We start from the raw sequence: 13,975 nt of genomic DNA on the forward strand, positions 1-13,975 counted from the left end.
ACCAGCCTGACCAGAGCCCTTCTCACCCCCACGCCCCCCACACACTCAAGCCCATTCCTGCCTCAGACCTTCCCACCCTCGGCCCTGCATTTCACCTCTGGGCCTCTTCTTCACAGCACTTAACAACACGGTGTGAAATTTGTCACTTGTGTATTAGTTCATTGTTTTTTTATTATGTTTCACCCTCTCCCATCCCTCCTTACTCCACATACCAAAATTTAAGCAGTATGAGGGTAAGAACTCTGTCTGGCTCACGGCTAAATCCCTGTGCCGGGCACATACTAGGCACTCACTATAAATTACAACACATTTATTTTAACTTCTTAGTCTACCCCATGCTTTGGTTTGGGTGGGGAGAGGCAGGTGAAGTTTAAGGAATTTTATACAGCCCGGCAAGGAAATGACTGGGACAGGGGGCTGCTCCTCATCCTCAATGCAATATAGTTGTAACCAGGTATTTGAGATAAATTAAAAGATATCATTTGTTATTTGGACTTCAGTTTTCAAGGGTGTCATCCAAGAGAAGCAGCCAAACAAAAAGACGGCTGGCAGACTCCGGGTATACCAGACAACTCCCTGGTGGACAATATCCCATTTGGACAGGACTGCTTGGCTCTCCAGTTGCAGACACCAGCTGATCTGCCCAGACCCATCCCCAGTGACCTCTGAGACAGCTTCTGCAGCCTGAAAATACATCTCCTACAAGTCAGAAATTGACATTATCTTCCCCCCACCCTCCGCCTCCTGCCAGTCTTCTAACAGTTATTGACGCTATTTGGAAAGCCATGCTTCCATGCCTATTAATAACATTCAGAAAGAACCCTGAGGAAGTGTCAAGAGAAAAATAGATCTGGCTGATGAAAGCCAAAGACACAATCAGAGGTTACAATTAGCAATTAATACATTTGAAGAAAAAGAAAAGTTGTAACATCTTCTGAATCATGTATTATCTCTTCAGGCTTAAAACAAAATATTTAGCCAATGAATTCAAGGAATGCTGAGTCAAGAATACCAGTCTTGACAGAAAGAAACACTTTCAAAGACCCTGTATCTATTTAAATAGGCCAGCTACTCACTTCATCCCCACATCAACAATTCCAGGGAATTTAGCCTACAAGGCTGATTATAGTTACTTACATCTTCATAATGTTTCTCCAGGTGACACCTTAAATAGCAACCAAATCAATCTATTCTAAAATAATGGAACAACTAATTAACATTAATCTTTAAAAAGACTTCTTAGTGGTCTTTCTCCTCTCCCCTCCCCCGGTCAGAATGTGATTAATGGAATTCTCTCACAACTTAGCTTGAAATGTGCTTTTGCCAGTCGAGCAGCTAAAGCAGAATCAGATAATTGTGGTATGACTCAACAAATGCACAGCTGTTCATTTAAATATATCCATCAAAAGTATAAATATGATCATGAGAAAGAAAATGAGCCGTGTACACAGGGTCAGTGTACAAGTTGAACAAGTTAGCATTGAAGTAACCACAACAGAAAACAAGGAGGAAAGGAGATGAGGCAGAGAAGGAGAGGCTCTGACACCAGGTAAAGTGACCGGAAAGCTGGGGTAACCGAGAAACCACCCACCCAACCCACTCATTGACCTAAATAAGAAATTAATGGTAAGTTAAAGGTAAAAAATAAACGCATTCTACTAAGTGAGGAGAAGGAAACGAAATCTAGGAAATAGAGGATGCTCCCAAGTACACAGCGGCAGAAAGCCTACGGAGCAGAAGTGATGAAGCCAATCTGCGATGAAAAACAAAGACCCCGAGGCAGAGAAAAACAGGGGAGGGGGATCCGGGTACTCACCTCAGTCCTCTCCCCATTGCCTTCCAAGACTGACATTAGGAAACCTGGAAAACGTGGGAGCCCCTCCAGTAGTCAGTCCCAAAGCAAAGAACTGAAACATACCATCCTGTACCCGGCAGCCCCTCTCGGAGGTTCTGCACGTATGAGAGTGCCACCTGGACACGAAGAGAAGGGAGTCAAGAAAGAGAAAACAGAATGTGAAGGGGCAGGAGGGGCGCTGAATAAGAAAAGAGGGCCGTCAGACACGCAGACCCCACTCCCTCCTTCCTAGGGCATGGGCAGAAGGCCCACTCGGAACTTGAGAAGCAGAGATACTGAAAAGACCTGGGTACCTCTCCTATTTTAATATGTAATTCAAATATTAGCAAATAGAAAGAACATCTAATCCATGACAACGATTTCCAAGCTTTCCTTGAACGTCAAAAATCAAGTTCTCAGTAGTGGGGGGGAGGGGCTCAACCTCATGCTTGGCCTGACCACTCAGTCATCATCCTGCATGAAGAACCATTCATGTCCTCCACACGGACAGGCAAACCTCTCTTACGTTATTAGAAGCAACAACTATTTCAGCAGCCGCCGCCACTTCCCTCAGCCCCAAGTCCGCGCATTTCTACCCTCTTCATCATCTTGCAGACAACTTTCTAGAAAGAGCACTCTACAAAGCTTCTTCCACATCCTCCCTCTCCTCCATCCAGTCCATCACTGAAACACCCTCTGACTAAGGTTCTAACCCTTTGTAGACATCACCTGATCCTTCTAATTTGAAGGGGGGCTTCCTCAAAACTCAGATTCTGAAGCTTTACCCACAGAGATTTTGATTTCACTGACCTGAGATGAGGTCTAGGAAGCCCCCAGCTCCCCGCCTTCAGCAACTCAGGTGAGGCAGAGAATGCTGAGGGTGGCGTCACTGGTCCACTGTGCAGCGTGGTGGTGCTGGAGACCTCCTTCCACCCCTAGGTTCTTCCCTAGTGGGGATTCGGTGGCTCCATCTCGCTGGTGTCTTTACTCTTATGGTTTGGACCTTCTCAGTTTCCATGGATGGGAGTTCCCTCTCCTGCTAGTCACTCGTCTCTTAACTCGTCTGGTTTCCCTTGAGGCCTCACATTGCAGCCGTCCCTTCTTCTCAATCAAGATGCTACCCAGCTTCAAGGCCACTGAACCAAACCACCAGGTTAAGAGTCTTTACTCATGTTCTTCATTCCTTCCTTATCACCTTCTTCCCCTATCATATGTCCTTGTCTTTTCACTGTATATAAAATTTTCATTAAAAAAAAAATTTTATAATAGGCATTTCAAGTTATATAGAGAGAAAAAAGATAATAAACCCTATTTTTAACCTCCCAGTTTCAAAAGTAAGCAACATCCTACCACCCAGTTTCAAAAATAAACAATCTTATTTCCTCTTTTCTCCCCATTTTCCTCCTGGGGTGTGGTATTTTAATGAGAATCCCAGAAGTCACAGCATTTCACCCACAAATTCTCTGACAGATAAGGACCTTCTCTAAACATAACTATAAAATCAACGTCTCATCTAACAAAATTAAAAGTATTCCTCCTCCAAATATCATCTAAAAGCTAATCAGTGTCTAAATCTGCCAATTTTCAACAACTATAAACATCCCCTACTTCTCCCCCCCAAAATTAAGAGGAGAATGGGGATAGCATATCAAAAAGGAATGGTTTTTATCGCTTTTCAGTTATCATAGTTAGTGGCACAGTGTTAGGATTGTGGCGGTGTTGAGAATGCTGTGTGAATCCCATGGAAGACAGCAAATGAGTAACTACGGTGTATTCAAATTCTACCGTCCCCTGCTATTGCAGAGAGCCAGAACTCTCTGTGTGGACTAAAGGAGTTAGAGATGTGATATAGAAAAGGTTAAGTAAGAACCTTACAAACTGATGAACTCATGGAGTATCTATTATTCTCTGTCCACTAAAAAGGCCTTGAAACTATGACCTACCCAAAAGCAGTGAGCATTCCCAATGCCCAGACTTGGGGTAAAACTACCATTTCCCAGTAAAAGAAAAAGAACAATTTGAATTGAACCATGAGGATGCCATCACCAAATCTAGCCAGTGGAAAATTAGACATCAAACAGCTGCATTCTTCAACAGATAAATGGCAAAGAAAGGAAAGGGTTGGAGGGGGAACCTGAGGGTTAAGAGACTTCAAAGACATAAAAAGATGTGCAAGAATGAACTGTGGTGCCTAGTTGTACACATGCAGGTGATAAAACTGCAGTGAAGCAATTACTATAGAAGTGAGGAAAGTGGTTACCTCTGGAGAAAGACAGGGACTATGACAGGCATGGGACAAGGCAAGGGGCTCGAGGGAGACCGCTAATATTCAGTCTCTTTACCTGTGTGGTGGTCACAAAAAATATTCACCTTCTAAAAATGAACTAACCTATGTATACATTGTGTGATAGCCATATCTGTGTTTTATTTCACAATAAAAAGGTAAAAAGGAGAAAACTAAAGAGGAATGTGTTGTTCTAAAAAAGGTGCAGACTAACACACACACACACACATTCTTTGAGGAAGTTACAACATTGCATATCTCATAGACATGCAAAAATTTGCCCAGGTTTGTGTTACAAGTAAGTTTACATAATAACCCTCTGAAATGTCAAATGTTTTTTACCTTCTAACAAGAAAATTGTTTTTTCAAGCTCTAAGTTAACTAATTTTCATAGAGAAATAGGCATATTGCCTAACCATTATCAGAAATCTGGTATTAAAATAAAAGTAATACAACAGCTTATGATAAACTGTTCCTTCCTCTCTCCTACTTCAATTATATAAGTTTTATGAGTCAAGGAAATAGAAAGATTGTAGAGTCCAGATGAATGTTTTCCAAACACCATGCAACATTCTCATCAAATAAGAAAAATTAACATCACAAAGATGTGAAGCTTTCCTCATAAAATTTATCTGTACATTTAACACAATCCTAATAATCATATTAACAGGTTTTCTTCTTAGGGGGGAGGGAGTGGTAACAAGATATGATCATTTGAAAGTTGATATATTTTTTAAAAACCACACACACAAATTAATATGAAAATTCAGTAAACTGGAACTTTAAAGTTCTGTAAAGGGGAACTTAAAATAAGTATGAAAATTTAGTTAAATGAAACTACCCCAAAAGAGGAAAAAAAAACATATTAAGTGCCAAGAGTTTAAAACAAACAGTGTGATCCTGGTACACACATAGGCAGAGAGATCAATGAAACTAAATGGATATCCTAGAAATAGAGCACAGTGTATATGGAATTTATAATACAAAATAAATCAAAAAAGAAAATTTGGAACTATTCAGTAAAATTGAAATGACTAGTCAATGTGATGGACACAGCTTATTTTCCACTAAAGCTCCTTCTTGGCTTCTTCCTGGGCACATGCTGACCAGCACTGCATTCCCCACCCTCCTTCACAACCAGATGTGGCCACATGACTAAGTTATCACGAATGGAAGTAGAACTGACATGTGATCACTTGCTCTGGACTTTCTCCTTCATCCTTCACATTGAGGGAACACAGATACGGTAGCAACCCAGCGACGACCACCCAGACAACTACAGTGACAATTACTGGAGCAACGGGGCAGAAGGAACCTGAGTCTCAAAGACCATAGGACACGGGCAGGTCTGCTGACCTGCTGTGCTCACAGTGGAACTGTTAGGTGAGGAAAAAATCAACATCTCTGTTCTTTGAACCATAGCATATTTCAGTCCCTTGGTTACAGCAGCTCAGCCTTACCCTAATTAATAGAGCACCTAGAGAAAAATTAAGTTGGATTCATACCCAACATTCCAGATGGATCAAAGATTTAAGTCTGAAAAAAGAACCACATGACACTACCAGGAACCATGCGGTAAGTTTTTAACTCTAAGAATGGAAAAGGTCTTTTAACTGTGATACAAAATCCTGAAGCCACAAAAAGTTTGGTTATATATTTCTCTCTATATTTTAAAACATCTTTCATTGACCATCTCTGCCACCAGAATACAAGCTCCATGGAGCAAGAATTGTGATCTGCTTTTTTCACTATCTGTACAAACCTACTGCCTAGAACAAACGCTTAATGCAGAAGGGGTAGGCAATAAATATTTGCTGAGTAAATTGGTAAATTTAAGTATATAAAATCTTAAATAATGTACACAGCAAAATAATTATTTTTATACAAATGACCAAATATAAATATCATGTATCACAAGAAGGGGGTGTGTGTGCTAATTTTGTTAATGCAAAGGAGTGCCTATGAACAGATAATAAGAAAATCAATAACCCAATAGGAAAACAAAGAACAGTAACAAAGAACAGAACAGGAAATACAAATGGCCTTTAAACTTATAAAAAGATGCTGAATGTCAATCGAAATAAGCAAAAACACAAATTAACGCTACATTAAACTGTCATTTTTCACTTATTGATTTGGCAAAGAAGAAAACCTATTAGTCTGACAATTATACTGTGATTGGCAAGGGTATGAGGAAGCAGGGTTCTCACCCATTGCTGGTGGAATCTAAAACTTTGCAAGCTCTATGGACAGAGCACGTTGGCAATAAATTTTTATCCAAATTAAAATGTGATATCCTTTGACCCTGCAATTCCACTATTAGAAATGGATCCTACAGATATGCTCACAAACATGTATAAAATGATATATGTATAAGGTTATTCCCTACAGCCTTGTTCATGATAATAAAACTGGAAATGATCTGTATGGCCGTAAGTATAGTACGGGTTAAATAAATTACAGCCCATCTCTACAGTAGAATGGTAGGCATCCATTAAAAAACAATGCAATATTAATATGAAAAACTTCCAAGAAACATTATTTCAATGAAAAAAAGCACAGAAGAGTGTATGTTGTTACCATCTGGGGGAAAAAATAGAAATGGCAATAATCTTTGGATTACGTGCTGGCATGTTACATATGCCTGAAATCTCTGAAAGAATACATAAGAAGTTGATAACAATGGTTGTCCCTAGGGAGGCTAACTGGGCACTTGGGAGACGGAGGGAGGAGGAAGACTTACTTTTCACTCTTTTGTAGCTTTTCAATCTTACAAACATTGATTACAGCATTCTCTTTTAAAAAACAAATATTTTATAAAATAACAACAATACAAATATTCATTCTCAGCCCCAGATATCTGAAAACTTGTCTGATGATTCTCACTGTCAAGTACACTAGGAAGCTATCAAGCTGAACAATTTTAACCCTGTTTCATAATTAAGAATCACAAGGTTAGCAATTAACTAACATCATCATCTCCTCCTCTTCCCTCAACTATATATGCAAAACATAGTCATTCTCTTAATTCCATCCCTGTTATTCATTACTTCCTCTTGAAACTCATTCAACCTCATCCTACCTTAAGTGGGCATGAAAATATCTCAAAATGCTCCAAGGATGCTAGCCAGAACTAACAACTATGCTCATCTATTAACACAACTGAGCGCCAAGGAAGTTCCTTCTAGGCCCCCAGAAGATGAGAACTTGACATAACTGACACCTTGTCAACAGCCCAAAGCTGTGCAGCATCTGCCTTGGAAAATAACTCACATCCGAATAAAAGTCCAATGTCAACAGTCATAGCTTCTGTTTCTTCCCTAATGTGAAGGTCTCCCCGCCCTCATCCCCGCATCCCCCTTTAAATTACAGGCTAACCCCTCACTTGAGGACTGGCTGTTATTACATTACAGCCATATAAGGAACACTGAGCAGTCATTACTTACACCGAGATTCTGCTTAAAAGGGAAAACTCTGCTTAAACAGAAAAACGTCCACAACACAGCAGCAGAAGGAAAAAGCAAGCTGTAAAACTCAATGTGCAGTCACATTCCATCAATTTTTTAAACATAATTAATATCCATATTTTGTGTGTCCATGAAAAGATTTGTATGTGAAAAATTGTGTGTTCCAAATTATTAGCTATAGGTAAAAAAAGGAAAGGTGGAAAATTCATCTTTATACTGTTTTGTACTATTTGAAACCAAACAATCAAAAATAAACTTTTACATAAAAGAATAAAGTTTTTAAAAGAATAAATTAGACTTTTCTTAAAAAAGAAAGCAGTTGACAAGTACTAGAGACTTCCTCCAAAAGTTCTGAACCTAAGAAGCGGCAGAGACCTCCTGCTTCTGTGTCTATGGACAAGTTTCAAAGCACATCCGGGCAATCTGGACATTTAACACAGAGACACACTCACCAACAACATTGAGCATTTCAGGCCCCCCCTCATAGAAACAGGCTCTATTCTAAAGCTGGCTTTTGTATTACCAGCATAGCTTAACACAACTTTAATAGCATTTCATCCTGAGAGTGAGACTTCTTACATAGGTTTCAAAGTACTCCAAGGAAGCATACTATGAAAATGTAGTTCTGGGAAAGGTAAAAGTATGGAGACAATAAAAAGATAAGGGGTTGCCAGGGAGGGGGGGGGGGGGATTACCAGGTAGAGCACAGAGGATTTTTAGGGCAGCGAAACTTTTCTGTAGGAAACTATAATGCTGCATATATTATACATTTGTCCAAACCCATGGAAAGTACAAGGACAAGAGCAAATCCTAGTGTAAACTATGGGCTTTGGCTGATAATGATGTGTCACTGTGGGTTCCACTACTGTAACAACTGGACCACTCTGCTGGGGGAGACCGAGAGTCTGGGACAGGTTGCGGAGGGGAGGGAATCTATGAGAAGAATTCTCTGTACTTTCTGCTCAGTTTTGCTGTGAACGTAAAGCTGTTCTAAAACACAGTCAATTTAAAAAGAAAGAAAAAAAATATGTAGTGACACTATAAAGTGAAAAGAATGGCAGAAGTATTTAATATGTAGGGAAATGCGGGTAGTATCTAAACAACTTAGCCAGAGTTAAAAGATAACTGAGCAGTTCCACCAAAAAAAAAAAAAAAAAGCCTACCTTGGAGGTAATGCAAGAATAAAGGAACTTTATGGCTCGATCCTAACTTTCTTATATTGGATTCATATAAACCGACAAAATGATCACTGTGGCTAAGAATTTACCGTGTAGGTTTGGTCTCTGCCAAAGCACTAAAAGAGGCGGTTTGTTGCGAGGGCTCTACTGCCGGCTCCGGCAACGCCGCTCTGAGCGCTCCCGGGTAAAGGCTGACTCGGCTACCTTAGCGCTGGCTCCGGGGCATCTCTCCCAGCTGTCCTGCCAGCAGTCGCTCTGCCCCGGGGCTCCGCTCACTCGCTGGCTGGAGCCTCGGCGGTGGGAGAGCGCTGGCGCCCGGGGTCTCCGGGAACGGGACGTTCTCCAGTAGCTCTCGCTGGCGGCGGGACGCTCACAAGTGGCTCAGGGCTGCAGAAGGAAAGGAGAAAGAAAACCAGCTAAGCAGAAGAAAATCCTGCAGTTGTGAATGGGCTGGCTAAAGGCAGAGCACACTTGACGAGCCTCTCAACTGGGACCACGAAACGACGGCGGATTTACATCAATCGAACCCAGGGTGGAAAGGGTTGGAAACAGACACGCAGGATGCTGAAGTCATAGGTCCACACTGGTCTTTAAATATTGTTCTAAATGACACAAAACCCAGTAGAATCTGCAGTTGGTAAATTTCAAAATCAAGTTCCTTTCAAGTTCATATACCAGGTACTCGAGCCCATTACAAAAACAAAACAAAACAAACAACAAAAAAATGGCTTTGCCTACATTAATTATTACATGTACCTGGGAAAAACGAAGTTCAAGCAGTCCACAAGTATAGAACGAAAGTTTCACTCCAGACTCCCAGCTGCTCCCAGAGACATGCATGTACCAGAGTAACCAGGTTCTTGTGTAACTACCCAGATATAATCTGGTTTGGGTCCATTTGCAACCACCATTCTCAGCAATAGAGATCTAGTTCAAAGACTCATAAAACAATGGTGGGGTTTGGAACACAGAGCGGAAGGCAAGGGGGCTCAAGATAACTATCAAAAAAACAAAAAACCACCCAAGCTCCCTTTTCCTTTAGGAAGACTTTAGAAACATCAACATTTGCCAAAGGAAGAGGAAATTTTTATTAGAACCAAACTTTCCCATTCAAATAGTTAAGTAATACAAACATTGAAAAATTTATTACTTTCAGAAAATAGCACCTCTTTTTTTTTTTTTGTTTTAATTTCAAGGAACACTTTACCAAGAAAACTTTCATGTAAATAAATCTAAGCTGAAAATAAACCCAAAATACAGCATTCCTCAATAATTATTTGGAAGGAAAATCACATCAACCTTGAAATTCAAGGGAAATGCTTTACAAATAATATCAAAACTTACCTCACTTCAGTTTAAGTTGAGGCTGTCAACCAATTTGAAAAGAGAATCAAGAATGTAAAAATAAGACACTAAAAATAAGACACACAAAAATATCCCCCCGTAGAAAGGTCAACCAGAAATTTGACATTTTCAGCAATCATTTAGTGAAGATAAAGAGTAATGATCCATTTCTAGAATGGACATCCTTAAAAACAAACTCTTTGGCTAAGCGGCATGCACAAACCTTGAGTTTCAGAACAAACAGTTGAAATACTGAAATTTTCCAAGATGCTGGGGCCAGGGAAGTTTGGCAGTTTCACACTGAAGTGCCTTCCTGTTTGCCAAAGATTGACTGCGTTTTAAAAGGGGGCCAGCACTCGGCGCCCTGTGTAGGGCCAGCTGTGTCTTCAAGTTTTAGGGACTGTTTAGGGGGGAGCTTTAGATAGCAAGAAAATAGAGAAATGCTAGTGCATAGTTCTTTTAAAATGATTCTTTTTTAAAATGAGAGATTTTTTTAAATTACAAAGGTACTTCTAATTTCCCTTCCAACTTCTCAGCCCTATCACCGTTCCTGCAGGGAATTCCTTCAAGACTGTGCTCAGACTCTCCTGCCTCGGTTCAGCCTGCCCTAATGACTCTCACACTTTCCAGATCTTTCCATTCTAATTCCTCTGGTAGTTATAACCTATATGACTCAATTCTATAGGACCTGGCACTTAATCATCTGCCTTAAATTTAAACTGAGTTTGTCTTAAAAAAAAAATTTTTTTTAAGTAGGTAAGGATCAAATACTATGCTTCTGCAATAGCCTTTTTTCATTGTACCTAGCATATAGTTGGTGCTCAAGAGTTACTGGATAAAAATCAAGTCTTCAAATTAAAGATAACTTAGTACTTGTTTTAAAATTCATCAGGCTCTCAGTAATTCATGAACTGAAGTCAAAACTGTGGTGTACTATAAAGAAGAGCAGGTCAGTAAAATGAGAGCAAAGATAGAAAGCAAATTCCAAATACTTAATTCTTCCCACGTTCTACCCAGGACCCATCTCCGCACAAACACACTTCATGCCAATAAGCAAGGCTGACAGATCCTGAAAGGCAGTGGAAAGGAGCTGTGCTCAAAACCCCAAGAGTGATTTAAAAAGTGAAAACAAACAAAAAGAGGCATGTGCACCAATTAAAATCAGTGCTGTAAGATAAATTCCTACACAGGTCTTCTTCGAATTATGATGCAGTTACACCCCAATAAACACATCGTAAATTGAAATTATCATTAAGCTGAAAAATGCATGCACTACGCCTTACCTACCGAACATTATAGCTGAGCCCAGCCTACCTTAAACTTGCTCAGAACACTTATATCAGCCTAGAGTTGGGCAAAGCCATCTAACACAAAGCCTAATTTATAACACAGTGCTGACTGTCTCATGTACTTTACTGAATACTGTACAGAAAGCAAAAAACAGCATGGCTGTAAGTGTACTGTTATTGACCCTTGTGATCAAGTGGTCAACTGGGAGCCGCCGCTGCCCAGCCTCATGAGAGAGGATCGTACTGCATGTTGTTAACCTGGGAAAAGATCAAAATTCACAATTCAAAGTCCAGTTTCTACTGAATGCATATCCCTTTTGCCCCATCTTGTGTAAGTCAGAGACCATGTGCATATGGCGAACTGTGGCAACATGTCACAAAACTTTCATTGAGCTGAGTTTTTTCCAAAACCTGAGCCAGTTTATTTGTTCAGCTATGGAGGCTTAATTATTGGCAACTATCTCGCCACGTGAAAATCTTGCCCTTAAAGGTCAGAAGCACACTTCTGTGAAGTGGTGGCAAGAGAGTGTGAGGAAGTGGAAAACGAGAAATCCAAAAAAATGTTCTAACTGCAACTGCAGGCTTATCATAGCAATATCTTTTTCTTTAATTCAATTTAAGAGAATATGCATAGTTCCTTAAAGGCCGTTGTAATAAGATGGGACTGAGTGACAGGCAAGCATAAAAGGTACTTAAAATCAAACATGTTCTTAGCAGTCAATACAGCAGCCAAGCAACAGGGAAAAAAATCAGGGCAAGTTTTCTCAACTTTTTAATTATAACTATATCCTTGGCTTCTAGAAACTGTGGCTTCTAAACATTACAAATGCTCACCTTTTCAAGACATCATCCCTTGTATAGTGGTGGATGTTAAACAGACTTACTGTGGTGATCATTTTGCAATATACACAAATACTGAATCACTACATTGTTTACCTGAAACTAATATAATGTTAAATGTCAATTATACCTGAATTTAAAAAACAAAAAAAGAAAAAAGACATCATCCCATATCCTCCCCATCTACCTACCCAGCCTCCTAACCCAAATAAACCATGCTGTATCTTGCTTTAGAATTACTGTTAGCTGAAATTACTTTAAGCAGCATATGGTAGCAAGATCATGGACTTAGGAAAAAGCTAAACCCGGTTTTCCAATCTGCTAAATGTGATCTTACACAAATCATTTAATCCTTGTTCATTTCAGTTTCCTTTGCCATGAAACAAGGTTAATATCTCACATCTTTAAGAGTTAATAATAATGCCACCTTGTCATTTAGTGAGCCCTTAGTTCCAAAACTGTGCTAACCACATACCTGCATTATCTAATTTAATCCTAATAACACAAAAATGGAGAGGTGGACATTAGGATTCCCATTTGAAAGATAAGAGAACAGTGTTAGAGAGGTTAAGTAAAACTGTCCAAGATCATACTTCTATAATACATGACAAAACCAGTCAACCCAAGTTCCGCTGACTCCAAAATCTGTTTTTAATTACCAGTAAGTATAATTGTATCCTGACTATTTGTAAGAACTGAATTGAATGCTTATAGTAGATATTCTTAGTATCCTTTCCTGTCTCCTACCCCTTAAAATAATAGAAATGCTAAAGCAGCATGGTAGAAAGACATAAAGCAAGTCCATCCCAGAAAACAACACAAATCATCCACATCACACTACAACTGTCCTCTTGTTTTGGCTCTAAAGTAACATCTCTATAACCAAGTGTATAAATGTCAAGTATCCTTGAAAAATAATCTACTCTAGACATTTGAACACCTGGACAAGACAGGTATTACCTACTAGTAATTCTGAAGACAGGTAATAGAGGTATCAACTGGTTGCCAAGATTCCCAGTCTCCCAGTGGGGAAAAAATAGGTCACATGCCCTAGACAACTGATAAGCTCGGGGACACCACAGAGCTCAAAGAACAAGGAGGCCCTCATAAGGTGAGGAAAGACAAATGCTGGCTGAATCAGGAAGCACAAAGTGTACAAGGATACAGCAAGTTCCCTTCTCCAGCTATTTCCAAATTCTCTGTAGATCGCAAGCTTTGGAATGTGGGAATGAGAAATGGGAATTTCCAAGAATTTCTCCAAAATTTTCCAAATTAAAAGTTATTAAAAAAAATACTTCAGACATCCTCTACTCATTATTATGGACATCTAAAAAAGTGTTAAGTAAGAAATAAACTTAATAGTATTTACAAAGAATTGTAGCCGATAACAAACATTCAAATGCTGGAGAATATCAGTGAGCATTATTGGGTAGTATTCCAATAGCAAGCCAAATCCAGGCCACGGTCTGTTTTGGTAAATAAAAGTTTTATTGGAACAAGCCCCACTTGTTCATTTTATATATAGTCTATGGCTGCTTTCACACTAAACAGCAGAGTTGATAGTTGCGACAGAGTCCAAATAGCTTGCAAAGCCTGAAATATTTACTGTCTGGCCCTTTGAAGAAAAAGTTTGTTGATCCCTCTAGTAACCTGCATTTGGATCTATGAGGAAGGTTAACGGCACTACATAGAAACTGCCATGTTGAAACTGCCATTTTTAAGGCTGATTTTGCTTTGAA

The 13,975-nt window shown here is 39.6% G+C and overlaps 1 protein-coding gene across 4 annotated transcripts in view; it reads right to left on the minus strand.

The window, feature by feature from the left end:
- ACVR1 (activin A receptor type 1) overlaps positions 1 to 13,975 on the minus strand; it is a 117,832-nt gene that overhangs the window by 58,280 nt on the left and 45,577 nt on the right. Inside the window, exons 1-2 of one of the 4 annotated variants that reach the window (XM_064484796.1) lie at positions 9,520 to 9,598; positions 8,853 to 9,150 (exon numbers count right to left, since the gene is read on the minus strand). The gene's annotated coding sequence lies outside the window, so the exon portion shown is untranslated. Of the gene's footprint in view, positions 1 to 8,852; positions 9,167 to 9,519; positions 9,599 to 13,975 lie in introns of those variants that run through there. The other 3 variants (XM_064484797.1, XM_064484795.1, XM_010985603.3) reach the window with 3 other exon arrangements.

The sequence above is a fragment of the Camelus dromedarius genome, chromosome 4 (genome assembly GCF_036321535.1).
Source record: "Camelus dromedarius isolate mCamDro1 chromosome 4, mCamDro1.pat, whole genome shotgun sequence".
Classification (NCBI taxonomy): Eukaryota; Metazoa; Chordata; class Mammalia; order Artiodactyla; family Camelidae; genus Camelus; species Camelus dromedarius.